Source organism: Bos grunniens, chromosome 16, assembly GCF_055505025.1.
Source record: "Bos grunniens cultivar Pamir isolate PY7600 chromosome 16, Bosgru_T2T1.0, whole genome shotgun sequence".
NCBI lineage: Eukaryota > Metazoa > Chordata > Mammalia > Artiodactyla > Bovidae > Bos > Bos grunniens.
In genome coordinates, this window is record NC_141180.1 from 33,733,044 (window position 1) to 33,759,552 (window position 26,509).

The following is a 26,509-nucleotide window of genomic DNA, read 5'->3' on the forward strand; positions in this document are numbered from 1 at the left end:
AGACGGCAGCCCACCAGGCTCCGCCATCTCTGGGATTCTCCAGGGAAGAACACTGGAGTGGGTTGCCATTTCCTTCTCCAATGCATGAAAGTGAAAAGTGAAAGTGAAGTCGCTCAGTCGTGTCCAACTCTTAGCGACCCCATGGACTGCAGCCTACCAGGCTCCTCCGTCCATGGGATTTTCCAGGCAAGAGTACTAGGTCTACTGTTTTTAAATGAATTAATAACACTGTCGACATTTCTCAACAATAAATGTTGGTAGGCGTCACTCACATTTTAGGAAGTTATTTGGAGTCCTCAATCATTTTTTAAAGCATAAAGCAGCATGACACTAAAAAGCTGGAGAAAGGTTGCTCTAAAGGGACTTGAAATACAGGGCTTCAGGCAGCTGGCCCACCCTCCACATTCACAGGCTGTGCTGGGAATGCAGGGGGGCCCTGGAGGTATGAATGCGACTGGCCCCCCTGAGATGCTCTCCCACACCCGGTGGGCTTCAGTGTGGGGTCCGGCCCCCATTGGAACACCACCCCGACCCTGCATACATCTCCTTGGGCCTCCAGATCCAGACTGTTACTGTATGAACAGTAAGGCACACACACCGGTTTATGTGGGGTTTTTCCTCTGTGGGTTATGTTTGTCTGCTCAATACCACTTGTTTTGCAGAACTACCCTCCCCAGTTCTGGCCCGAGGGCTTCGGGGCTGGTCTCAGAGATGACATACACTGTGTGTGTCTTCACTGGGACCCCAGCCACGGCACCCTCTGGACAGGCTGTCTCCCAGGGCCAGCTCCTCTGTGCTTCTGCACCCAGCAGGCTTCTGTGCTTTTGGTCAGAACACGTATCAGCTGTCCTGTACTGACCTACTCCCTGGCCCACTGCTTGCAGAAGGAAACCTACTCTCCTGGGGCCTTGATACCGCACTTACAATCAGAGCTCAATCAATTCAGCCCTGAAACTGAAGTTTCAATAAACTTGTCTCCCCAGTTTTTCTCTTTTTCAAGGAAATGTTTCATCATTGACATTAGTTATAAAATTGAGAGGTTTATTCCTGCAAAGTGAGGGCCTTCACAGACTGGGGGGTAACTCTACAGCAAAGCCCTTTCTGCCTCAGAAGCACATGTAGGGAAACACTCTCTGGAAGGAGGCCCCAGTGGCAGTGTTTCCTGGCTCCAGGACAGTGCCCCTTTTGTAGGTGGCTCCCTCGCCCCAGATCCCTAACCTAGTGCATCCCTCCACTTCCCTGGGTGACAAGGGGACCCAATACCACATTTGCCAGGACCGGTTGCGATGACAGGATGGCACTGCAGGAGACGCGCTGGGATGAAAGGCAGGTCTCCCAAGATCAAAGCTCTGAGCCAGGAAGGTGAAGGCAGGTGGTGGAGATGGAGTGACTACCGGAGTGGGTGATGGAGGGAGAGGTGACTCCTGAGACACAGGCTCCTGGGAGTAGGAGCCTGGACAGTCCCAGGGGCTCCATTACACACAGAGCTCTTCCCCTCCCGCCTGCACCCCCCACCCAGTGCCCCAAACAGCTCTCACCCAGCCCACACTCCTGTACACTCCATCCTGCCCTTGCTTCAGTTCCTCCCATTCAGCACGCCCTCTATCCCCCTTGACAGCCACAAGCACCCCTGGATGAGTCTTCCTCTGGTGCCACCTCCCCAGGAAAGCAGCTCCATCCATACATACCCCCCTCACACGGGACCCTATCACAGAAGAGTCACCCAGCTTCTCCAGGCTACATGGTCACTGTCGTCCTGCAGGGACTGAGCTCCATGAGGTCAGGACTAGGTCCTCAGTGTAAACCTTTCTAATGATTAAGTAAATCATTCAATTATGCTGGAGAGGAATGAAGAAAGCTGCGGAGGAAGGCAGAAGGGCCTTTGGGGCCAGATGAACCATAAAGAGAAAACTAGGAGGGTCCCGTGCTTTGAGCCCAAGAAAACGATACAAGGGCCTCTCCAGAGGAAGGGGGAAGAAAAGGCACCAACTTTTACTGAGTCCTTATCATGAGCCAGGCACTCACATTTTCATATTTGCTATTCCAATAACTCCAAGATAAGTACCACTACTGTCCCATTCCTACAGATGTGAAAAGTGAGATCCTGAAGTTAAACAGCCAGCCTGAAACCATATAGCTAGTCGTACAAACATCAAAGCCATTATAACCTATGCCAGCCCCTCTGCCCACCAAGGCCAGGAGAAGCCCTCAAGGGTAAAGTGAGAGCAAAGAGGTCGAGGAGCCTGGGCTGATCCTTGCTCTCCTCTCTGACTTCTGCAAAGTCTCTGCCCTCCCAGCATCTGCCTCCCACCTACAGAAGGAGGGGGGCCTCTGAAGCTCCCTGGAAGTCTTTGCTTCTGCAGACCTACCTGATCAACAAATATTCACCAAGCACCTGTTCTGTCCCAGTACAGTGAAGCGGACTGTCAAATACCCTGTCTTCAAGAATCTAAATAACCAGTAGGACAAAGACTAGGGGACAAGCCTGAGCAGCCCAGAGAAGACAAGCCTAACCCAGTCTCCCTTTTTGGCAAGGGGTTGGTGGGGGGAGAAGAGGAGGGACCCAGGCACTGAAGTGATCAGCTGGGCTGAGGTCTCCTCAGCAGTGATTCACCAAGGAAAGGGAGGGACAGGAGCCACAAGGAACTTCCCGGGCACAAGGAAGCTTCCCTCCCAAACGCAAAAGAGATCTGGCCTTCCTGAACCTTGAAAGCTCAGGAGCTTTTTTGAGAGTAGACACCAAGTGCATGTGTGTATGTATTCAGTCGTGTCCAACTCTTTGTGACCCCACGGACTGCAGCCTGCCAGGCTCCTCTGCCCATGAGATTTCCCAGGCAAGAATACTGGGTGGGTTGCCATTTCCGACTTCAGGAAATCTACCAGACCCTGGGGTCAAACTCGCATCTCCTGCATTGGCAGGCAGATTCTTTACCAAATGCACCACTTGAGAAGAAATCCCCCCCCCCGCCCCCCTAGAGTAAGCAGAAGTCTAATTAAGCCCTGCCTGGAATTCCTCTTTCAAGGAGTGTTCTTTGAGTACCTACCCTGTGCCAGGCCCTGGAGAACACTGCAGACAACCACGATGACCTCAAGGAATGTATCTGAAGGGAGGCAGAAACACAGGATACAAGTTAGCACACAAAAGAGGTGGTTGTGACCTATGAAAATCACAGAGGAGAGGAGGGTGCAGGGAGCTGTGATGGAGACCCGGCTTGGAACTGGCGGCGACGGCACAATCATCTAAAGTACACCTTTTCCAATACACAAGCTTGTGAGACTTCCCACCTGCGCTTCAGTCAAAATCACACAGTGCGACAGTGAAGGCAGGACCAGGAGTGCGAAGGCATCTGTCTTCTATAGAGACAGACATGAAAGAAATGTGCAGGGTCCGAAGAAGGCAGCAGGAGACAGAGCACTGGGGTTCTCAAGAGCACAAGGGCCCAAGTGGGGAGCTGGGAGGCGGTCAGAAGGTCGGCGGGCTGGACAGCGGAGGGGAAGGCGGGAGCAGCTCCAGGGTAGGCCTTAGGCAGGCAGGACCATCGGTGCAGGGAATCCCGCGAGGGTCAGGGAGTCTCCAGATCTCCACTGGGCAGCGGCGATGGGTCGGGTCGGCAGGCAAAGCAGGGGGTCCCCAGCAGGGGTCCGAACGGGAAAAGGGGAGGGCCAATGCCGCGGTCTCAGCAAAGCCCACGCGGTCGCCGGAAGCTGAAGCGCTGCCAGTGGGTGCGGAGTCTAGGGGCAAAGTGCAGAGATGGAGCCCCTTAAAGCCCCCGATACCCTACAAGACCGGGCGGCCCGGACCACACCAAAAGTCAAGGAGAGGGGGAGGAAAATGCGACCGACGCGGGCACAGCCCCGCGCTAGCCGAGTTGCCGCGCCCCTCAGGCCCAGGGCCCCCAGAAGAGTCGGACGGAGCACCCCACATACACTTCGGGATCAAGGCCTCGGGCTGCTAGGTGGCCCCTGAGCCTCTGGACTGAGTCCAACCTCCCCCGCGGCGCCATCCAACGTGGTTCCGCCCGTGGCGGGCAGCGTTACCTAGGAGACGCGCCTGCAGCAGCCGCCCCCGCCCCCGGGCGTCGAGCCCCAGGCTTCTGAGGAAGTGCCTCTACGACGGTTCCAGAGGCCCGGCGCTGGCCGGTGCCCACCAGAGCCGCAGACCCTGCGGGCCGAGGAGCGGCCAAGGAGCGCCGGATCCGCTGCCACCAGCTAGAGGAGCCTTGGAAAGGGAAGAACTCGCTCTCCGTCATTCACGTCAGCAGGACGCAGGGGCCAATCAGAGCCCAAGTCCAGGGTCTCCGCTCCAGCAGCGCCAGCCAATCGGCGCGGCGGCGGGCCCGTCCTAATTTGCATGGTCGGCGATCCCTCAGCCAATAAGAGTGTGACTGGCGTGAAGAACAACCAATGAGAATCTAGAAGAGGAGTGGCCCCGGGCGTCCCACGAGGTGAAGATGCTGCGGGCGGAACCTGGTGGAGCAAGCGGGATTCGGGGGCGCTAAAGTCGCAGGGGCAGGGAGGGAAGGAAGATCCGGAGCGGGATAGAGGATCCGGAGCTGGAGCCCCCAGGTGAGTGCAGGGGGAGACCCCAGCCGTCCGCGCAGTCCCCTGCAGTGCGCCGGGAGAGCGGCGGCGGGCACCGCGAGGCCCGCGCTGACTCTCCATCTCCTTGTCCCCAGCGCGTCCCCGCACCCGCCTCCATCCTCACCTCCTCTCCAGCCGGCTCACCTCCTTCTCCATCATATCCCTTCCCCCATTCCGCCCTCCTTTGGCTGCCCTGTCTGCCAGCCTGCCCGACCTTTTAGCTCCCATCCCGACCCCTGCCCCAACTTCATCCCTCCCTGACCCCTCCTTTTCCCGCAGCTTCGCCTCCCCCTCCCCCATCCCTCTTTCCATTCCCTCTCCCAGCCTCAGCGCACCCCCCATCGGAGCGCTCCTGGTCCTAGTCCTCCCCATCTCTCTCTCAAAGGCTCATCCTGCCTCTCCTTTCAGGTCCCTAGCCCCATCTTCCCACCCACTCTGCTCCCAATCCCTACGTTTCCCCATGGGCGCCCTCTCTCCATCTTGTCCTGCTCCCCAGGACCTTGGCACTCCCCTCCTGCACCAGTTCATCTGGCTACCTACACACCTCACCCCACCCGGGCCCCTCTGCCCCTACCCCATCTTCAGCTTCTCTTCCCCCCCCCACCTCCCCTACCTGCTGCTGCTCCCACAGGACGCAGGACACAGAGCCCCAGCTACTGCACCGCGTCCTGCTGCAGTGGCTGTCCTGTACCTGCCCACCTTTCCACCCTGCCATCCAGGCAGCCTACCCTGGCTCTGCTCCCCCTGGCATTTGTCCAGGGGCTCTTTTGGGGTCTACACTTTGTCTAGAGCAGCCTCAGGGGGTCTCCAGGTGAGAAGTCCCTTAGCACCCTGCCTTCCTCCCTGGCCATGATGTCCCTCCCCACCCCACCCCCACTTTCCTGCTCAGCTTACTTTGTGATTCAGCATTTTTGGGGTGGTAACTTTCTTTGCCTCCTGGCATGACAGGGACCTGGTTGTGGGCTGAAGGCAGGGGGTCTTGACCCTGAATTAGAGGAACAGTCCTGAGCTACCTGGTGGGGTCAGGGTTGGGGAACGGGAAACCCACCAGTGGGGGCAGTCCTTTCCTTTTTCACTTGTCTTCCCTGTGTTGAAACGCATCCAGGGGGAGATGACATAAGTAATAGCTCTTGGGGAAATGGGCTATTAGCATTTATGGAAATTAATACATCCACATCCGAGGCGCAGGAACACCAAGTTCAGGCCACAGCTGTCCCACTGTCTGTCATTTCAGGATTTCTTCTTTCTCTGCAACTTCTCCTCCCCCTCAAAAATGCCATCCGCCTTTCAATGCCAAGAGCAAGCCCCTGCTCTGCAAAACAACCACATTCAGGCCCCACGTTGCAGGGTTTGCGGACTGTGGAGAGTCGTGTCTGCCTCCTTGATTGTTGCTTAGTGTATGGATCTCCCTGCAGCGTCCAGGCTCACGTGTGGTTCCTGGGCTCCTGCCCCTGAGCTGTCATGACGGGGTGCCCAGAGTGCATTGGCTACCCAGGACCTGTCTGTGGGGCACACTCTCCAAGCCCATTCCCGGCCTCAGTGACATTGAGGGTGTTCCAGCTGCAGTGCGTTCCTACCTCGAAAGCAGCCTGCTGGAGGCTCCCCTGCAAACCCGAGGTCCAGTTCCTTGTGCCTCTTCCTGCTGCACCAGCTGCCAGACCATGTAGGGGCTGAGCCACCGCACAGGGAGGAAGGGTCTTAAGCAGTGTGAAACTAGGTCTTATGCTCAGAACCCAAAAGGGTCTGGACAGGGATGAATGATCATGAAAGCAACTGCACACAGGTGTGACAAAGACACCACGTTTCTTGTCTACTGAGGGTCATGGGCCATGGCACTGAGGGACACAGGGGTGAGCAAGCTCTGAGGTGGGGCAGATTGAGAAGCTTCACACCTTGGGGCTGGCTTGCTTTCCTTCTTCAATGATCTTCTAAACCCCAGATGATTCAGGAGGAAGTGACTGGTACAAGTTTTGGTTTGGCACTTTCTGGCAAGGGAGGGGGCCTCCTCTCGACTTTCCTGTTTGTTAGTGCTGGGGGCATAGCAACTGGACAGCTCCACGCGTGGCAAAGGAAAGCCTCCTCCGCTTCTGGAACCCTGGGGAATGTGTGTGGTTTCCCAGGACTCCGGCTGGAAGGAGCATGTGTCTAGTCCTTGACCTCCACTTCTCCATGACCTTCACGTCACCAAAGATCCCAGAGCCCTTTCCTGAAGTCCCTGAATTACAGGCAGAACAGTGGCACTTCTGGCAGCATTTGGGGAAAACGGTCTCTGACTGTCTTCAGGGCCAGGGACGCCCCCTCCATCCCATCCCAGCAGCTAGAAGTCCCACCTCATAGAGGTGAGCCTGCTAGAGCTGCAAGGGGGTTGGGCATCTTCCACTTGGGAGTCATCAGCAGAAGCCCATAGGCACAGACTTCTCCAAGGTCACTCAGAGGTGTCAGACCCTGTGCCTCCTGCCAATCTGAGCCAGGAATTTCTTTCTGCCCACTGGAGGAAACCAACACCCCATGGATGTGCCAACCAGTGGCCCTTCAGAAAGCACTTGTAAGGTCATGCTGACACATATGGGGAAATAGCACCATGGGTGCTTCTGAGTCAGTGGGGCTGTTGGGAGTCAGAGATGCCACCAACTGCAGAGAACCCTCAGCCACAGCATCCTGCCCTGCCTGGCAGTGCCCCAGAGCCAGGGCTCTGTCGTCCCAAAGATGTCATCAAAGAGATGGCAAGGGGCTGGGCCACTGGGTGAGATAAAAGCAAAGAAGGGACGCTGCGCTTTGACCTTGCTTCGCTGCGGGTCCATGTAAATAACTATAAACCCACTCCCTGTGAGGGAGGATGATTGGTCTGGATGGGAACTAAGCACAGAGAGGTGGCGAGACAGACCCAGCCTCCTGATCATGAGGAACCTGTTTCTCTTCCCACTGCACCAGCCCCCTGCCTGTCCCACCAGGCTCCAGCCCATCCACAAGTGCCAGAAAGCCTTACCCCCATAGACGCGTCTCCTCCAACGTGCAGGAGGGTCAGGTTCAGCCGCCATTCCTGAGGTATGTGGAGGCTGCCTTTCTCATGGCCAGAAAGCCTAGCACACTCAGCCTCCTAGCCTCTGCATGTCCCCCCTTTCTTTGGGGCAACTCTAAGGGGATGTGGTCCTTGGCAAAGCTAGTGCAGAGGAGAAAAAGGGACAGGGCCTCCCCCAGAGGGCACAAAAGGGGCCAGTTGGGGACATCACTAGACTGGTCATCCCATCACTTCTGGGGTGAACTTAAGCCTTTCCATCCAGCCTGGCCTTGGCACGAATGTGAAGTCTCCTCCCCAGGCAGAGGTGAGCAGCTACTGGGTCTTCATACCTTTGGCCACATCCTGCGGGGCTGAGACGGAGCCAGCCTTCCTCTCTCTGTACACCAAGGGGTATGCTGTAGGCCTGGCCACCCCCACTCAGAGTGTGCACTGTGCCTGCATACTTTCTAACTCATCAGCTGGAAAATAGAGTCTCAGGAGGTCCCCCTGCTCCACCAAGTGACCAGGTGGTTAGCTCTGGAGACCGGGGACATCTGGGGTTGTATGTGTCCCTTGCCACAACACCTGTTCCCCTGCGTCTCTGGCTCCCTCCTCCATTGAACTTCCTCCTTGCAGGCAGCCCATCTTCCCCCTCACTCCAGCACACAGGCGCTTGCAGAACTGACTGTCTTGGTGCCACATTGGGAAAAGGGGGAAAGCAGAGATGGGCTGGGAACGTCTCCTGTGCTGCAGACCCACTTGGGGGCCTTTCCCCACCAAGATCTTGAGCCATATTAGGGGGTTTTCCCACACCTAACTTGATCATGGATCTTGAGCCTAACTGCTGAGTCGCTGAGATCCATCATCCAACTCAACGGATGAAAGCCAAGTGCATCTTTCTCCTTCTCAGATCCCCACACCGGGTTCAAAGCAAACCAGCAAACTGTTCATTGTCGGGCTAGTTTCTCCAGTGAGCGAGCAACTTCTGGGGTCCCATAGATACGGGATATGGTCCGCAAGCACAGCAGTCCTGGCCTGTGGCTCCTGGGGAAGAACTAGCTGTCTGAGTGTTCGGCTCTCACTCTCCCAGCTGCTTGACCCTGTGCTTGCATCACCCTTTTTCGGGCTTGGTGAAATGACACAAGTAGAGGCCTAAGAACAGTGCCTAGCATAGGGCAAGAACCTCCTCAGCTTCCCAGCCTCTGCGTCGTCACAGGCTGAGCACAAACCTTCGCCCTACCTGGAGCCCAGGTGGCTCCCGGGAAGGCTCAATCTGAGTGACTCAGGTCACCCTCGGAGTCATTTCAGGAGCCCACGTGGGGCTCCTCAGAGGGGCTGTATGCTCCTGGAGAGGAACCTGGGAGAGCCCAGCTGGTGGCTCTCATGGAGGGTGGAGGGCTTTACCTATCTGTGCAGATCACAGCCTCCCTGTGAGTGGAGGGACACGCCCCACCCTGTCCTCCCTACCCCAGGCCTCCTGGAGGATACCCGTCTGCCCGCCTGCCCACCTGTGCAGTGGCCTGTGGGGACCAGGGGGCTGCAGAGCCCCGCCCCCAGCTCACCCACCCTCTGCACCACAGCATGTTTTCATCTTCCACCCCTCAGCAGCTTTACAATCTCTCAGAGCCAACTCCAGCCTGTTGTCCACAAGCTGTCACATGCAGCCCAGGGCAGAAGGAGCTAGAATTCTGCCTGGGAACGTTGCATTCCCGAGCTCCCCGTGATGGTAGGGGCTCCCTCGAAACAGTGCCCTTCCTGCCCCTTCTGGATGGAGGCAACTCAAACAAGGAAATTCTGATGAATCCACAGATTAAAAAGTAAATTAGAATTAAACATTGTTTAAAACCTGTAATACCTCCAATGGGGAAAGGCCTTTGCAGCAGACATTTGAAGGGCCAAGAGTGAGCAAGACCCACCTCACCTCCACCTCTAGGGGCCAGGAGCCAGGAAGGGGAGGCAGTAACCACAGACCAGGAACCATCAGAGATGCCTCTGCTGAGAGAGGAGAGATGGGGGCAGATGGGGTTGACCCTTGACCCACACCTTGAAAGGAGGCAGGGTTGTGACAGCAAAACTGGGAAAGGACTGTCTGGGAGGGGACCCTGCCTGGGCAAGTGCCTGAAGGGAGGACAGTGGGGGCGGAGTGCTTTGGACAATGGCTGAGATCCAGGGGAAACACAGGTGGAAGGTGCCTGTAGGAGTTGTTGGTGGGGGGGCAGGAACTGGGGTCTGAGAGACCAGCCATCAGATGAATGGGGGCTTTGGAGCTGGCAGTGACATGTCCAGGCCAGGATAGAGGAGGCAGATGTGTCTATGACGTGTGGTGAGAACCGGGTGTGGTGGTGGGGGAGACCGCGTGTCTTCTTAAGGGGAGACTGTTGTCTGTATTGGGTGCTTCTGTAGACCCAGCATCTCGCACAGAGCAGGACCCCATAAATATGTCTGGAGCTGATGAAAGGAATGAAAAGATAGGAGGGCAGCAGAGCACGGCCTCTTTGGAGCTGGGTGGCAGTGGGATGTGGAAGGTGAGAGGAGCCTGGAACCCCAGGCTTTCATCCCTAGGTGTCGTCGGCCTGCACCCTGCTGACCCTGCTTCGTTGGGTCCAAGTTATGTGCCTTGGCCTTCGGTTTGGCTGTGGTCATTGAAAGGGGAGACCTGGGTTCGAATGGGGTTCAAACCAAACGTGATCGCTAGCACCCACCTGTCACAGCCCAGGCAATGGACCAGGTCACCCTGCAGGTGGGGACAAGAGTGAAGGGGGCAGAATAAGGAGCCAAGGGAGTGGTCCTGAGTGCAGGATTCGAGAGAAAAGACGAAGATCAGGACAGGAGGAGACCCTGGGTTACCCTGGAGGCCAGGAGGAAATGGAGACAGGGGCGGGAGCAGGTGTCCATTGCATCAGGCGGGCCCCATGCTGCTGGGGCCAGCCTCTACCAGGAGTGGAGGTGATGGCGCTCCCCACCCCCACAACAGGTGCATGTGCCACCCTCTTTGCCCTGTTCTATGTCGACTCCAGTTTAAAGAGCTGACATCGTCCCCCTTTTACTGGTGCAGAAATAGGCCCTAAAAACTGAGGTGATTGTCCTCAGGTCACAGAGCGTGAACAGGGAGGAGTCAGGATCTGAAACCAGGCTGTTGGGGGCCAATACCCACCCTCCTGACCTTTGCACTCTGCTGCCTAACTGCATGCTAAGTCACTTTGGTCATGTCCAACTCTTTGCAACCCCATGGACTGTAGCCCACCAGGTTCTTCTCTCCTTGGGATTCTCCAGGCAAGAACATTGGAGTGGGTTGCCATGCCCTCCTCCAGGGGGTCTTCCCAACCCATGGGTGGAACACACGTCTCTTACATCTCCTGCATTGGCAGGCAGGCTCTTTACCACTAATGCCACCTGGGAAGCCCAGGCTCCTGAGAAATCTGACCTTGATAGAAGGAAGGACGGTGAGAGAGGCAAGCAGGTCAGTGGGGAGAAAAGTCACTCTTCTGGTGACTGGGTCCATCAGCCACATCCTCAGTCTGTTCATTCATAAAAGATGGTTCTATGGTGGGTGATTCTGTGTCCTGCCCTAGTAGGGACATTTCTGGGGATGCCTGTGAACTGCAGGGCTGAGGCTCATCCTTGCAGTCTCACTGATGCATGTGACATGACTGCAGAGAAGGGGGGCCCCTCTGGTGGCCCCAGAGGGACCAGGAGGTCCTGAGCCCTGAGACACACATTGGGATCACAGGGGGAGAATGAAAACAGCCCCCTCGAGTCCTGGTGGGGCTCAGTGGCCACTGGCCTGGGGTTGCGAGGCAGCACTTTGAGAAACACTCAAAGTTTGCAGACTTTCCCATTTCCACTTTGTAAAGCGGCGCCCAAGGACACACGCCTTGACCATTGGAAGTTCTGATGAGCGGGGCTTCCTGGGGCTTCTTCAGTGCTCTGGAACTTGGGAAGCCCTCACTTGGCTGGGCCACCTGCTATACTTTTGTCAGCTTCGAATCCCAAATCCAGCTTGATTCCTGTTGTGGGTGGGGAGTTGCTGATGTCAGCCATGCCCCAGTCCCCCTGGAACAACACTTGGCCAGAAGGCTGACTGTCTCACTTGGCCAGGAGGCTGACTCTCTCACCTGTCTTGAGTGACGGAAGCAGGCACTCCACTCAAGAGCGGGCCTGTCCCTCAGGACTGAACCTGTGGCATCCCTTCCCCTTTCTCGTGAGGCCTGCCCTCCCCTCCACACCTCTGCTCAGCAGCTCCCTCACCCCCCGGGGAGTGTTGCCTTTGCCTCTCACTGAGGAGAAGGTGTTTTTTGTCACCCAGTCCAGGAGGCCTGGAGCCATGTCTGCCCCCTTGCTATTGCCAAGGTCACGGAATGCCCAGAAAAGGGATCATTGCAAATCCCAACAAAATGCCACCCCCTTCCGCAGGGACACAGAGCTCTGACCCTCCTGTGTCCTGGCCGGGGACACAACAAGGGCTCCCGGGAGGCTGTCATGCTTCCTCCTCAGCCCAAAGGCTGAAGGTTGGGTTAGGAAAGACCACTGTGGCCCTTGGAGCAGCTCCTGCGGGGTACACGTGGACCACGCCCTAAACAAAAGGCCTGTTCAGATGAGACCCATCCGCCACCCTGGGCCTGACGCCACTACACAAGGGACTCTCGTTGCTCGTAGGAGCGACCCTGCTCCTGATCCTCACCTGTGCTCCACCCCTTCCTTCACTGACCCAAGAAACAAGGGCACAGACAGGGCCACTGCCCTCAGGAATCACAGTCAGTGGGGGAGGAGGTGTGGGCTCCAACCCATGGAGGTGCCACTCAGGCCCAGTGGGCACAACACGACAGGACAAGGTGCAGCCACAGGGTCAGGAAGCGAGGAGGCGAGGATGGAGCTGCTGTGCTTCTCCCTGAAGACAGAGAAAGGACAGGGTGGCTTTCTGGGCAGGGAGAGCCACATACGAAGGTGCAGAGATGGCTGGTGGTTGCAGCGGTGGTGTGGGGGCTGGGGGGAGTCCTCATGAGAGGGATGCGGGGTTAGTTGAGGAAAGATCTTGGAGGCTGCTCATCTGTTTTGGTAGGAGTCACACCAAGCAGCATGTGGGATCTTAGTTCCCCGACCAGGGATTGAGCCCACACCCCCTGCATTGGAAGCACAGAGTCTTGACCACTGGACCAGGGAAGTCCTAGGCACTGCTCATCTTTATTTTTTGTTGTTGTTCAGTCGCTCAGTCGTGTCTGACTCTTTGCAACCCCATGGACTGCAGGCACGCCAGGCTTCCCAGTCCTTCACTATCTCCCAGAGGTTGCTCAAACTCATGTCCATTGAGTCAGTGATACCATCCAAATATCTCATCCTCTGTCGTCCCCTTCCCCTCCCCTCAATCTTTCCCAGCATCAGGGTTTTTCCCAATGAGCCCGCTCTGCATCAGGTGGCCAAAGTATTGGAGTTGCAGCTTCAGCATCAGTCCTTCCAATGAATATTCAGGGTTGATTTTCTTTGGGATTGACTGGTTTGATCTCCTTGCTGTCCAAGGGACTCTCAAGAGTCTTCTCCAGCACCATAGTTAGAAAGCATCAGTTCTTCAGCACTCAGCCTTCTTTGTGGTCCAGCTCTCACATCTGTACATAACTACTGGAAAAACTGTAACTTTGACTATATGGACCTTTGTCAGCAAAGTGGTGTCTGTGCTTTCTAATATTTATTTATTTATTTAGCTGTGTTGGGTCTTAGTTGCAGCATGTGGGACCTTTGATCTTTGTTGTGGCATATGCAGAATCCTCACGGCATCCTTTGTCGCATTGCCTGGACTCTCTAGTTGTGGCTAGGGCTGTGCAGCGCGTAGGCTTAGTAGTTGCGGTGCATGGGCTTAGTTGCTCCACAACATGTGGGATCTTAGTTCCCTGACCAGGGATCGAACCCATGTCCCCTGCATTGCATGATGGAGTCTTCACCACGGCACCACCAGGGAAGTCTAAGACACTACTCATCTTTAAAGGAAAAATGTGCCCTGGCCAGGACACAGGAGGGTGTAAACAAGGAGGCATCTCTGCACCTAAGAGTCAGAGCACCTGTGTCCCTGCAGAAAGGGGGTGCTATTTTGTTGGGATTTGCAATGGCTTTTCAGGCATCCCGTGACCTTGGAAAGAACAAAAGAACAGATGAGGCCCCTCTGTGGGTCTGAGCTGGGTCATGAATCCAGAATGGGGGAGAGGGAGCTGACAGTCCCTGGAGGCCCCCACCCTGTCCCCTGCCCATAGTTCCCTTGGGAGCCCTGAGCTGCTCAGCTAATATGATTGCCACAGCCCCCCGACAAAACACACACAGAAAGCCTGTGTATCAGGCTGGGCTCTCATTCCCTTCCTCACCCAGGGCTGGAAGGTTCTGGCAAAGCCCACTGGGGTACTGCTGGGAGGGATGTGGAGGAGAGGGTTTCTCCCCACCTTCCTGTAGCCTGGTAACCATGGTAACAATGGGGAACTGCTGGAGGCTTCCAGCCACCTGCTGGGTTGTATGGATGCCGAGGGCCAGGCGGGGACCCACGGTACAGGCGTATGGGCCCCGGGCAGCAGCCTTTGTGAGCAGCAGGAGAGGGGGCGGCAGGTGCAGCCCCAGTCACCCAGGCCTCTGCAAGCAAAGGGCCCTGGGTCAGGGGCTGAGGGCACAGGTCAGGGGACACTTCCCCAGTCCCTTGAGGGGATGAGAGGGCACTTTCTCCAAGGTTCATGCAGAGCCCCTGGTCTCTAAAGCAGCCCTGAGCCAGCAGGCATATAAACTGTTATAGGGTCTATTTAATTTATTATCGAGTGGGTGGGCTGAGCTCGAGTAGCCAGCAGTCCTCAAGAAAGTCCCTTTGGGCTCCTTACTCTTTGACACCATGTGGTCCAGCCACTCGTTTTAGGGAGAGAGAAACTGGAGTTCATGGAGGCATCAGACTTGTTGGCAGCATGGGGCCCCCAAGCAACTCTCTGACCGCCAGCTGGTGTCCACTCCCTGAGCCCCCAGCCAGCATCCCATAAGTCTCTCTGAGCTCCCAGTGTCTGGTCCCTCCTAGAATATGTGCACCCTGAAGATAGGTCATGTCTGTCCAGTCACCTCTGTACCCCCAGCTCAGCCCTGGGGCAGGTGCATGGCAGAAGCAGGTGCTTGGCAATGATCAGAAATGATGGACCCTCCCAGAAGGCAGAACAGGGTAGGCTGGTGGCTGCCACCTCACTCAGGAATATCAGAGAAGTGAAACCCCTGGGCAGAAACCAAGTGCCAGAGCATCCCCGGAACCACCTCCATTCATCAGAGCACTTCTGGGGTGCACCTGCATCCCCCAACTCAGTCCCTTCCCTTCTTTCATTAACCGGACAGCCAGTGCCTAGTCCTCCAGATAGACACTCACTGCTCTGTTCATGTGGGTGAATATGGGCTTCTCAGGTGGCACTACTGGTGAAGAGCCCCCCTGCCAATGAGGAGACATAAGAGACTCAGGTTCAATCCCTGGGTCAGGAAGATCCCCTGAAGGAGAAAATAACCACGCACCCCACTGTTCTTGCCTGGAGAATCCCATGGACAGATGAGCCTGGTGGGCTACAATCCATGGGGTCGCAGAGTCAGACACAACTGAGTGACTTAGCATGCCGCACGTGGGTGAATATTGCTGGTGGGGTAGGACCTCCAGGGCCGTCACCCTCCCTGTAAGCCTAAGGAAATCTCGCCTGACCCAGGCTGATTTCCTCGACTTCCATGAGACCTTGGTCCTTCGAGCCACTGCATTGCAAGTGTCCAAGGCCCACCCTCACAACCCATTCCCTCACTGTGTTCACATCTCCAGGGCTCAGAGCTGCGGAGAGGTGATGCCACAGTCCTGAGCACCCTCCACCCCTCTGTTTCTTGTGAGGCTCCATTCCAGGAATGAAGTCCTAGTGCCGGTTCTGGCACTGCCCTCCTGCCTCCCCGTCTGTCCACTCATCTGCCCCAGGAACCTCCGGAGTCCCTGCTTGGAGGAGCTGACTTGCAATGCACTGGCCACCTGGTGATCTTTGAGTCCTTGAGCTGAAGCCATGGGACCAGGCCTGGGCTACCTGGAAGCAGGCACAGGCTGTTCCCACTGTGGGCTCCCTTATTCCATCTCCCTCAGGCAGACCGCTCCATTGATGGATCGTCTGCAAAGTATCATATCCTGGGGCACAATCCTGCCGCACCTTGAACAACAGGCAGTGCCCCAGGGAAGGCAAAGCAGCCGTGGCCTCTGGGACCTGGCACCCAGCCAGAGGTGGCAGTCGGCAGGGATACACCCCTGCAGCTGAGGGTGAGACAAAGCCAGGTGTCAGAGCCTGTGTGCTGAGGCAGCTATGGTCCAGGGACTGGCATCACAGGCTGATGGCCACAGGCTCCCAGCCGCCTGGCATCTGGACAGATGAGCCGTGTCCTGCAACCCGGCAGCCTCCACAAACAGACCACATGCTCAGTGCCCAGCAGCCACATTCATGTGTTTATAGCAGAGCCACTTAATCATGTGGAGATAATTCCTTCGAACTGCAGAAACCATCCCGGGGCATCCCGATTGAGTGGTCCCAGGTGGCAGACAGAGAAGGCCATGTCCCATGGGCAGGTTTCCAGGGAAGCTGATGGTCTCCAGGAGGGAGGCTAGATGACCGAAAGCCTTTGCCCTGCTCCAGAAAGGAGGCAGGCACTTCATATGATGCTGGAAAAGGATGCTGATGCTGGTGGTGACGGTAGTGGTGATGATGGTGCTGGTGGGGATGATGATGGAGATGGTGGTGATGAGAATGACGATCATGTTGCTGATGGCAGCAATGATGATGACCATGATGGTAGTGCTGATGAGGATGATGATCATGTTGCTGATGACAGCAGTGATGATGACCATGATGATGGTGCTGGTGGGGATGGTCTCGATGGGATCGGTGGTGATGGTAGTGAAGATGGTGGTGGTGTCGATGATGCCGATCATGTTGCTGATGACAGCAGTGATGATGACCATGATGATGCAGAAGAGAGAGCTAGGGTGGTGACTCTCCTGTCCTTATTTGTATCAGCAGCTGCCCTTGGTCCGGGATTTGCTCTGTCAGGCTCTTGCTGAAACCCACGAGCATTTACTCGTAATCCTCCCAGCTACTCCAGAAGTTGGTGCTTCATGGGTGAGGACGAGTTTCATGCTCAATCTCAGGTCTCACAGCCACCAGAGGACTCTGGGCCTCGGATCACCTCACTCGTGGCCTTGCCCCTGGGCCAGAGTGGCCAGGATGCCTGGTAAGGGGAAAGCACAAGAAGGCCCAGCCCAGCCCCCAGCTTGGTGCTGGCAGAGCCCCATGTGGGACTCCCCGTGCTACCCCTAGAGTCTGTCTTCCCCTGCCTCATACACACAAACACCCCACCAGAAGGGGGTCACTGAGTCAGCAGTGATGCAGTTGGGAGGTGGGACCCCCTCCCCATGTCCTGGATGCTTTCCCCTCCTGCCGGCAGAATCGTGGGGCTCTCCACTTCCCTGACTCACATCACTGCCTGAGCACCTTCCCAACAGGGAGTCATCACTGCAAGAAACTGACTCACATCCCATCATTTTTCCATAATTCACTTAAACATGATCTTAGGGGTTTAGCAATTTTTCACCCTTCCCAATAGTGCCATCATGAGCACTGGTGTGCATCTAAGTTTATTTCCTCTTGAATGGTTGTTGTTCAGTTGCTCAGTCATGTCTGACTCTTTGCAACCCCATGAACTGCAGCACTCCAGGCTTCTCTGTCCTTCACTGTCTCCTGGAGTTTGCTCAAATTAATGTCCATTGGGTCAGTGATGCCATCCAACCATCTCATCCTCTGTTGCCCGCTTTTCCTCCTGCCTTTGATCTTTCCCAGCATCAGGGTCTTTTCCAGTGAGTTGGCTCCTCTCATCAGGTGATCAAAGTATTGGAGCTTCAGCTTCAGCATCAGTCCTTCCAATGAATATTCAGGGTTGAGTTTCTTTAGGATTGACTGGTTTGATGTCCTTGCTGTCCAAGAGACTGTCAAGAAGTCTTCTCCAGCACCACTATTCAAAGGCATCAATTTTTTGAGGCTCAGCCTTCTTTATGGTCCAACTTTCACATCCATACATGACTATGGAAAAACCATAGCTTTGACTAGACGGACCTTGAATGGTTAGGTTATGTTTATATAAGTAGGATTTCTGGATCCCAGGCTCTGGGCCTCTATTACCTGATAACTTTCTGAGAAAATTGTGCCGCACACCCCCAAAGCAGCAACGCCTCACTGGAGTAGCTTCCTCACAGCTTCACCCTCAATGAGTATTTTCATTTAAAAATGCATTTTTTTTTCCTGTTCATTACAAGATTGCAAAGGCGCAGTGCCTGATGGCTTCCTTTTGCATCCCTTTTAATTCAACAGAGCCTTTAATGGATGAGATGGAGTAAAGCTGGCTTTCGAATTGCTAGTGTAGTGCTGCATGGGCAAGATATTAATCTTTCATGCCTCTGTCATGTGGTCCCAGCAGTGTAATCCTCTTTGAAATCATTTGTTGTTTATTCTTACAGTCCCCTGACAGTGGGGAGAGCCCCAGGAGCCTATTCACTAACGCAAGAGAGCTGCAGAAATTTGCCTGCAGACACCCACTCCCCTCAAGGTGTGGAACTGCACCAGGGCTGGGGGCACAGGGCCCCAGCAGAGGGTCACAACCCCCGAAGAGAGCAGCTTCCACCTACAACCTGCTAAGGTTAGGGGGTTTCCAAGGGTGGCTGGTGAGTCTGCTTCCCAGGGCTCCTGGAGAAGATGACCACAAGTGGAGGAGTTCAAAATGGCCATGTTTGTTCGCTGGCCGCTTTGAAGGCTGGAAGTCTAAAATCAAGGTGCCTGCGGGACTGGTTCCCTGTGGAGGCTCTGAGTCTGCTCCAGGCCTTTCTCGACATCTGGCGTCACTGGCCATCCCTGGCCCTCCTTGCTTTGGTAGATGCATCACCCCAAACTCTGCCTCCGTCCCATGCCTCCCTCTCTGCATCTGTGTCTTCTCCTCTTGTACGGAAACCTGTCACTGGATTTAGGGTCCGCCCCAAGTGATGCTAGTGGTAAAGAATCTGTCTGCAATGCAGGAGATGCAGGAGACGTGGGTTCGATCCCTAGGTCGGGAAGGTCCCCTGGCAGAAGGCAGGGCAACCTAATCCAGTAGTCTTGCCTAGGAAATCCCATGGGCAGGGGAGCCTGGCAGACTACAGTCCACGGGGTCACAAAGAGTGAGACACAACTGAGTGACTAACACACAGGTCAATCCAGGATGTGCCTGCACATGCTCAGGAGCTCAGTCATGTTCGACTCTTTGTGACCCCGTGGACTGTAGCCCACCAGACTCTTCTGTCCATGGGATTTCCCAGGCAAGACTACTGGAGTTGGTTGCCATTTCCTCCTCCAGGGATCTTCCCAACCCAGAGATTGAAATCCATGTCTCCTGGCAGATTCTTTACCACTGAGCCACTTAGGAAGCCCCAATCCAAGATAACATGCCTTAATTATATGTGCAATAACCTTTTTGCTGCAGAAGGGCATATTCAACTGTACCAGGGATCAGGACTTTGACATGTCTTTTGATGGGCAGGTCAGGAAGATCTGCTGGAGAAAGGATAGTCTACCCACTCCAGTATTCTTGGGCTTCAGCTGGTAAAGAATCCACCTGCAATGCAGGAGACCTGGCTTCAACCCCTGGGTTGGGAAGATCCCCTGGAGAAGGGAAAGGCTACCCACTCCAGTATTCTGGCCTGGAGAATTCCATGGACTGTATAGTCTATGGAGTCGCAAATAGTTGGACACGACTGAGCAACTTTCACTTCACTTCACTTCACTTCTTTGATGGGCAGGGACATGGTTTGAGCCACTACAGCAGGTTTCTGCCACTGATTCCCACCACTGCCCCCAGAGCCCCCTCTGTGGTTTTCTTTCTGGTCTTCTGATTCTTCGTCGTTGAGAGGGACCGCATGTCAGGTGTTACTGTCTACGGGGCAAAAGTGGAAGGGTGGCAGGTGGACCTGGGGTTGAGCTGGGTTGAGTTGGATCACCCTACTGAAAAGCCAGCAGTTGCACCCAGAGCTGGGGCCCATGATGAGGAATGGGATCCAGTATGGAGTCACCCTGTCCACAGTTGCCAGTGTGCTTAGAGGGCAGAGGCTCCTCCTGGCCTCAGAGCAGTGGGCAAGCAGCCTGGGGAGGCCTCACAGAGCTCAACTGTGGGTGACAGGGTAAGCAGGTGAGACAGGACAGCGTGTTCCATCAAGGGCAGATGGGAGGCATTCAGAGAGCCCCCCATATTCAGGATGTGAGTCTGTGCTTCCCCAGGGAGGGGCAAGTTTATGCTACAGTGTTTAGTCGGATCCATCAGACACTGGCGAGCAGCCTTTTTCTCAGCCTCCCTATTCCTTCTACAAAAGACAACAAGGTCCATCCCCCAGCATCTCCTAAGGGTCACCATTAAAATCCACCTGAATTCCAGGGGTCCGGCACCGCCGTGTGTGTGATCATGCAAAGTTCCGGGGATCAGCCACGGATAGTCAGCCTCATGCTGTGCCAGGCACTGACTGTGCCAAGTACAGGGGAGAGGCTAGCTGGACACGGTGGCCAGAGGTCCCTGAGCAGCACTGGCCAGAAGTAGGCGGCCCCCATCCCCACAGCCCACCACCAGCCCCTCAGTGTTACCACCGCGGGTGAGGTGAGAACACCCACCACTCCCCAAGGCCTCCCGGCCCCAGGTCATCCAGAGCCCTAGAGAGAAAGAGACTCCAGCATGACTGGGGGAGGGGACTGGGGACTGTGTGTCCAGGGACTGCTTGGTGGCACAAGAGGGCGCCAATGCGTCCACTTAGACTGGAGAGACCAGCTTTGAGACTGCCTGTCAGGGGGACACCAGCATGCCAGCCTCTCCCTTCTGCTGCCATCCTGGGGGGTAAGCAGTTAAAAAACCCACCCCTCTCCCCCGACCAGGGAAGCAGCTTGGAGCTGCTTCATCCATCCGCCTGCCGAGAGCTGGGACCGCCTCTGCTCTCTCCCGTGTCTCTGCTGAGTCAGGCTTTGAATCACTGCAGGAATCGCAGCCCTGATCACTGGCGGCAGGAGGCGGGGGGGTGGGGGGGGTGGCCCTTCCTCCCTACCCCCAACTCTGTGTTTTCCTCCCACCTTGACTCAGCTGGAAAGACCCCAGTCCACTGTTATAGGTGAGGAGACATTTCTCTGTCCCTTCTATTCAGGATACCCTTTGAAGAATGGGGAAAACCAGGTTCACTGTTGGTCTGACCACTTGGGGGAAGGGTATGCGTGTGCTTGGACCTCCTGCCCCCTCCCCGAAACCACAGTTCTTGGGTTCATTGATTATCTCACTCAGAGGTGGATGCAGAGCTTCTGTCTCTGACGCCCCAGCCAGGTACTCGCAGCACTGCAGCCTCAGCCAACCGACTGGAGATGCGCACCGTGCTGGCCGCAGAGTGCCCTGGGCTCAGTTCTGCCCTTGGGTGCTGCCTGGAGTCCTCTGAGATTGCACAACCGCCCCCCAGGGAGCTGGTGAGTGGCAGGGCAGGGGGAGTCCAGCCTCACCCAGATCTTCTCACCAGCACTGGTGGGGAGGGAACCCTGGAGGTGGGCCATTTAGACCTGCAGTTCTTTTTCTCTTTGGGATGAAGGGCAGGGCTTGGGTTTCACAAGGAAAGGCCCTCCAGGCAGTCAGCTGAGTCCCTGTTCTGCAGCAGGAAGCCCCTGTCCCCCTGATGGTGGCCAGCACAGGGGACAGAGCTCTCTGGTCCCACTGTTCTTTATGTTTAAGACCCTCTCCCCCTGAAGGACAAGCTCCTGGCACCAGAATGGGGGAGAGATGCTCTCATCATGAAAAGAGAGCAGGGGTGGGGGAATGTTGGGGACACAGCTCTGCCCCCCAGCACACCCCCACTCAGATCTCACACTGTGTGGGGCCCCCCGACCCCAAGCCTCCTCCAAGGGGCTGCTTCATGTTGGGCTACCTGGTGGGGAGATGCCTGTTGAATTGATTGTGGCCTGGCTTCCCAGAGGGAGCAGCCCCTCCTCCATCACTCTGGGAGGATCCACTGAGGCAGGAGAGAGAGGAGAGCAAACACACTCCTGGGTACACTTCATCCCAGGGGAGGTGGGAACGGGCCCAGCCCTTCTGCCTCCCCCCAGAGGTATGGGGCACACTCTCTGAGGCTATGTTTGAAATGTTCTCTGACTGGATGTCCGAGTCACCCAGATGGCTCTCAGGACCTTGTGGCTATCACCGCCTACCTGGTGGAGACCTGAGTCCTTCGTCTTCACTGGCCCTGTGGAGCATCTGCTTTTCAGAGCAGCAGGAGGCTGCTCGGTGCTGGTCTGGGACATTGACCATGAGGTTGCAGGTCCTTCCACATGTGGAGCTCGGTGCCACCTTCCTGGACTGGCCAGGGTGGAGCATACAGGCGGTGGGAGGAAAGGGCTTCCCTGGCATCTCACAGGGTATGTGAACGGACAGCAGACCTTGGGCTGCCGGCTGATAGAGTGGGCCCGTGTGTGTGTCTGTGTGTGTATGCACATGTGTGCTTGTGTGTGTGTACACACACACACACACACACACACACCTTCAGAGGCACATCCTGCACCCAGGCCGTCATTATAGCACTTCCCCAGGGCTGGCCTGGAGTGCTCCATCCTGCCGGGGTTCTGGTCTCTCCCTAGACTGTCTGGATAAACTTCCTATAATGGGAGGAACTCTGATACACTTTCACAAAGGGGGATTTCAAATTAGTTCTAAAAAAAAAAAAAGAAAGGACTGCATGCTGACCCAGAATTCACTTTGCCCTGTGCAGTCTATGCACCTCCTCCTGGGACTTCCGGAGATGAGATTCTGAGGCCACAGGTTCAGGAAGCACTGTCTCTCCTGTACTCTGGTCCCCCTGTCTCTCTGTCTGTCTGCCTGTCTCTGTCTTTGGCAAGTATTTCCACACTCCAGCCACCGGCCTTTCATCTGCTGCTATGAGTCATATGTGCACACAGCCAGATCTGTTTCTGAGTTTGCGTTTCTCTTTTAGATGGTTAAACTTTCTTCTTAAATAGGCTTATTTTGAAATGAAACTCGCTGTTCCTGCAATCAAGGGAAAGCCAACATTACTTGTCATAATTTAGAGATCACTAGAAAAATAAGTAGATAAATTTTAGATTCAAGAACTATCTGAAGTATGACCAGAACACACAGACTTTGAAAAATCCCTGTCTTGGGGATCTCATAGCGATTGTTTTCGGGGAACTGGGGAATTGCTGCCTGCCCCTCCCCCTCCAATCATCCCCATTCCCCTGGTCACAGGTGGAATACCTGGTCCAAGGTTATTCATGTTCCAAGGGCAAGTTAACAAGTCCTTCCTCATCCCTGCTCAGGTAAATAAAAGGGGTTGGAAAGCCTAAGGGGAAGAGGGGTGGGTAGTACATTGTATCCCCCAGTTGGATTTAGGCAAGAGAGGGAGATTTTATTGGGGATGAGGGTGCCCAGGGGCTGGGCTGGTATTCGAATGTCAAAGATTTAGACCGGAAAGCTGTAGAGAGCATTCTTCTCCAGGAATCATCTGAGAGTCTGGAAAAAATGGCAGGAAGTCGCCTTAAGAATGTTGACTTTGGAGTCAAGTAGACCTGCCCCAGCTCTTTGCTTCTTGGGGCATCAAGGAAGGTCATTTAGAAGATATGAATAACAGAGGTGTTAGAAATTAAAAGTGTCAATGCCTCCCCACTGTTGGTTAACCGCTGTAGTGTGATAGTATGGGGTGACCGGGGCAGGCTGGAGAAGCAGCCATGGCATTGGACCCCAAGGCGGGTGACTTTGCCAGCAGATGATGTTGCTCCCCCAGGGGGAGTGGCAGGAACAGGTGTTGGGGCTACCATAGGTACAGGAGCATCAGGGAATGGGACTCTGGTGACAGGCGGACAACCCGAGGCTGGCAGTGAAGATGGGCAAGAGAGAGAATGTTCCAGGGGAAGCCATGTGGATGGAGCCAACAGGCAGCCAAGGTCCTGAACCTGGGCCTCAGGTCAGAGGGGTGGGATGGAGATGCATCTGTGGGCTCATGGGCATGGAGGTGAGAACTTAAGCTCAGAGCATTGTTCAGCAGGGGAGATTCCAAAATAGCAGTGCTTGGAGGAAGCGGAGGCAGCCTGGGGTGAAGGTGGAGGGTGTGATAGAGGTGGAAGTTGTAGAGGTGCTAGAGGTGGTGGAGGTGGAAGTGATGAAGATGAAAGTGGTGGAGGTAATGGACATGAAGGTGGCGGAGGGAGTGGAGATGGAGGTGGTGGAAGTGATGGAAGTGAAGACGGTGAAGGTCATGAAATTGGTGGAGATGATGAAGGTGGAGATGGTAGAGATAGTGTGCAAGTGTATATACATGTTCTCACATGCATATACATGTGCTCTATGTCTATGCATGCATACCTGCCTCTGTACATGCGTCATGAACCAAGGGTCACCCTGGTCAGGAACTCCACACCTGATAGAGACTGTCAAGTCCAGTGATGGCCTGCAGTCCCAACCTGGGCCTGTGTGGGCTGCACTCTCCCACCATGAAACCCCTTGGAGGAGGTGCTGAGGTTGCAGGAAGAAGGAGCACATGATCATGCTGAGTGGGTGTGACCTGCCTGCACATGTTCAGCACCACCATGTCCCAGGACAAAGGATTCCCCAGGGAATGAGACTGACCCAGTGGCTGCCCTGTGGGCTCACCGTCTGGTTGGAGGACAGCCAGGTGGTGTCTCCACAGGTTAGGGTACAAGCTCCTCAGGAAATGCACATGCTGACATGATGGATGGGCCCCTGGAGAGGTGACATCTGAGTGGGGACACACAGTAAGAGTGTCCTGGGCAGAGGGGTGGCACCTGCCAAGGCTCAGTGACAGAAGAGAGGGGAGGAGAACCCCAGCCCCACATGGGTGTTCCATGCACTCCTCAGACTGGACGCAGCCACCACCAGTCTCCAGAACACCCCCAACCTGCTGCACCCCACCACTTCCCCCATCTCAGGAGCTGGCAGTTCTTCTGCAGAAACCTGAGAGTCACCCTGCACCCCCACCTTCCTCTAAGGCCCCACATCCACCTAAGAGCTGGCTTTTTGGTCTCCACCTCCCAACTCCACCAGTCACCCGGCCACCCCAGCCTGGGCCTCCCCAGCTCCCACCTGGATCATCGATGGTCTCCTAATGAGACCTCCCGCCTGACTCTGCCTTTTGTCCCCCCACCCTTTCTACTCTCACCCTGGAAAGCATGCTGTCTCACCCTTGTAGGGAGGAGGTGTTTGACTGTTCCTCTCTTCTGGGGGACAGCTCAGAGCTGTGGTTCAGAGGAGGGACTCCCAGGGCTGTTGGGGGGCCATGGCCAGACTGACTTACCCACCCTGAGCCTCAGTTTCCCAGCCATCACCAGTGATGGGTAATAAGCAGTATGAGCCTCACAGGGTGTGGGGTGAACGCTAAGTGAATGAGTGCACATGGAAGCCTTTATCCTGGCTCCTCGAACCTCGGCACTCAGTCCCCAGCAGCTTGGACTGGTCCTCGCCCAAGGATGAAGTCAAGGATGCTGCTCAGGTGCACGTCTGGTACCTTCTCCATCCACACCCCTCAGAGGGCACTCAGGTGTCCTGGACCCCAAGCTATTCGAAGCCCAGTGTCAATGCAGGGTGCTGAAGGCCCAGCCCTTCCCCAGGAGTGGACGGGTCATTGTGTCGAGGAGAGTGACGCAAGGCTGCAGGCCAGAGCTCGAGGGCAGGCAGCCCCACCTCCGACGGCACCTTCCAGGTGCCATGTTGAGGCACCATGAGCAGGATTTTAAAATTCTACACTTATTTCATCTCAGTGCAGGAGCGGGAAAGAGAACATACAGTCTGTGTGAGCAACCCAAATCAAAAATAAATGAGGCAAGAAGAGGAACCAAAAATAGTCAACATCAGAGGCAGCAGCCTGCAACAGTGGCCAGCTGTCCCTGGCGAGCGGTTAGGAGGGAGGCTTTACGTGTATTACTAGGAACAGATTAATCAGGCCTGCAGTCCAATGATAAATCAGAATTACTAGCAAAGTAAAAGAGGTTAATGAGGACTCAGGGGGCACAGTGCCTCTGTGCCTTCTCCCCTCCTCCCCAGCACCCCACTAGGCAGTGAGGGCACAGGCTTGGCCAGCAGGCAGCATGAAAGTCATCTATAAGTGAGGGGGTCCCCTTCCTGACCAGAATGTCCCTACAAAAGAACAGAGCAGAGCTGCGAGTGCCATGGATCTTGTAAGGATCCACACTCCATCTTTTTTTGGTGGATGTCACCTCTTTTAATAGTTGTTCAGTCGCTCAGTTGTGTCCGATTCTTTGTGACCCCATGGACTACAGCACACCAGGCCTCCCTGTCCATCACCAACTCCTGGAGATTACTCAAACTTATGTCCATTGAGTTGGTGATGCCATCCAACTATCTCATCGTCTGTTGTCCCCTTCTCCTGCCCTCAATCTTTCCCAGCATCAGGGTCTTTTCTAATGAGTCAGCTCTTGGAATCAGGTGGCCACAGTATTGGAGCTTCAGCTTCAGCCTCAGTCCTTAGAGATAAAAGTTCTGCGAACTATGACCCAAGGGCCAGATCCAGCCTACCACCTGTTTTTTGTTTTTTGTTTTAATTTTTTTGATGTGGGCCATTTTTAAGGTCTACTGAATTTGTTACAATATTGCTTCTGTTTTATGTTTTTTTTTGGGGGGGGGGGGTTGGCCGAGAGGCATGTGGGATCTTAGCTCCCAAACCAGGGATCAAACCCACATCCCCTCCATTGGAAGGTGAGGTCTTAACTACTGGACCACCAGGAAAAGTCCCTGTTTTTGTAGGTAAAGGTTTAGTAGTTTTTTGTTTGTTTTTTCTTTTCTTGGCCATGCCTCTTGGCAAACGGAATCTTATTTCCCCAACCAGGGGTGGAATCCATG

At 55.3% G+C, this 26,509-nt stretch overlaps 2 protein-coding genes across 10 annotated transcripts in view; one reads left to right on the top strand and one right to left on the bottom strand.

Annotated features, from left to right (window-relative positions):
• NPHP4 (nephrocystin 4) overlaps positions 1–4,177 on the bottom strand; it is a 138,086-nt gene extending 133,909 nt beyond the window's left edge. For 7 of the 8 annotated variants that reach the window (XR_015143326.1, XR_015143325.1, XM_086344158.1 and 4 more), the window contains exons 1-2: positions 4,039–4,177; positions 3,045–3,101 (exon numbers count right to left, since the gene is read on the bottom strand). The gene's annotated coding sequence lies outside the window, so the exon portion shown is untranslated. The other variant, XM_086344155.1, reaches the window with a different exon arrangement.
• Positions 4,178–4,272: 95 nt separating this feature from the next.
• KCNAB2 (potassium voltage-gated channel subfamily A regulatory beta subunit 2) overlaps positions 4,273–26,509 on the top strand; it is a 96,195-nt gene continuing 73,958 nt past the window's right edge. For both annotated transcript variants that reach the window (XM_086344201.1, XM_086344204.1), the window contains exon 1: positions 4,273–4,566. The gene's annotated coding sequence lies outside the window, so the exon portion shown is untranslated. The remainder of the gene's footprint in view (positions 4,567–26,509) is intronic.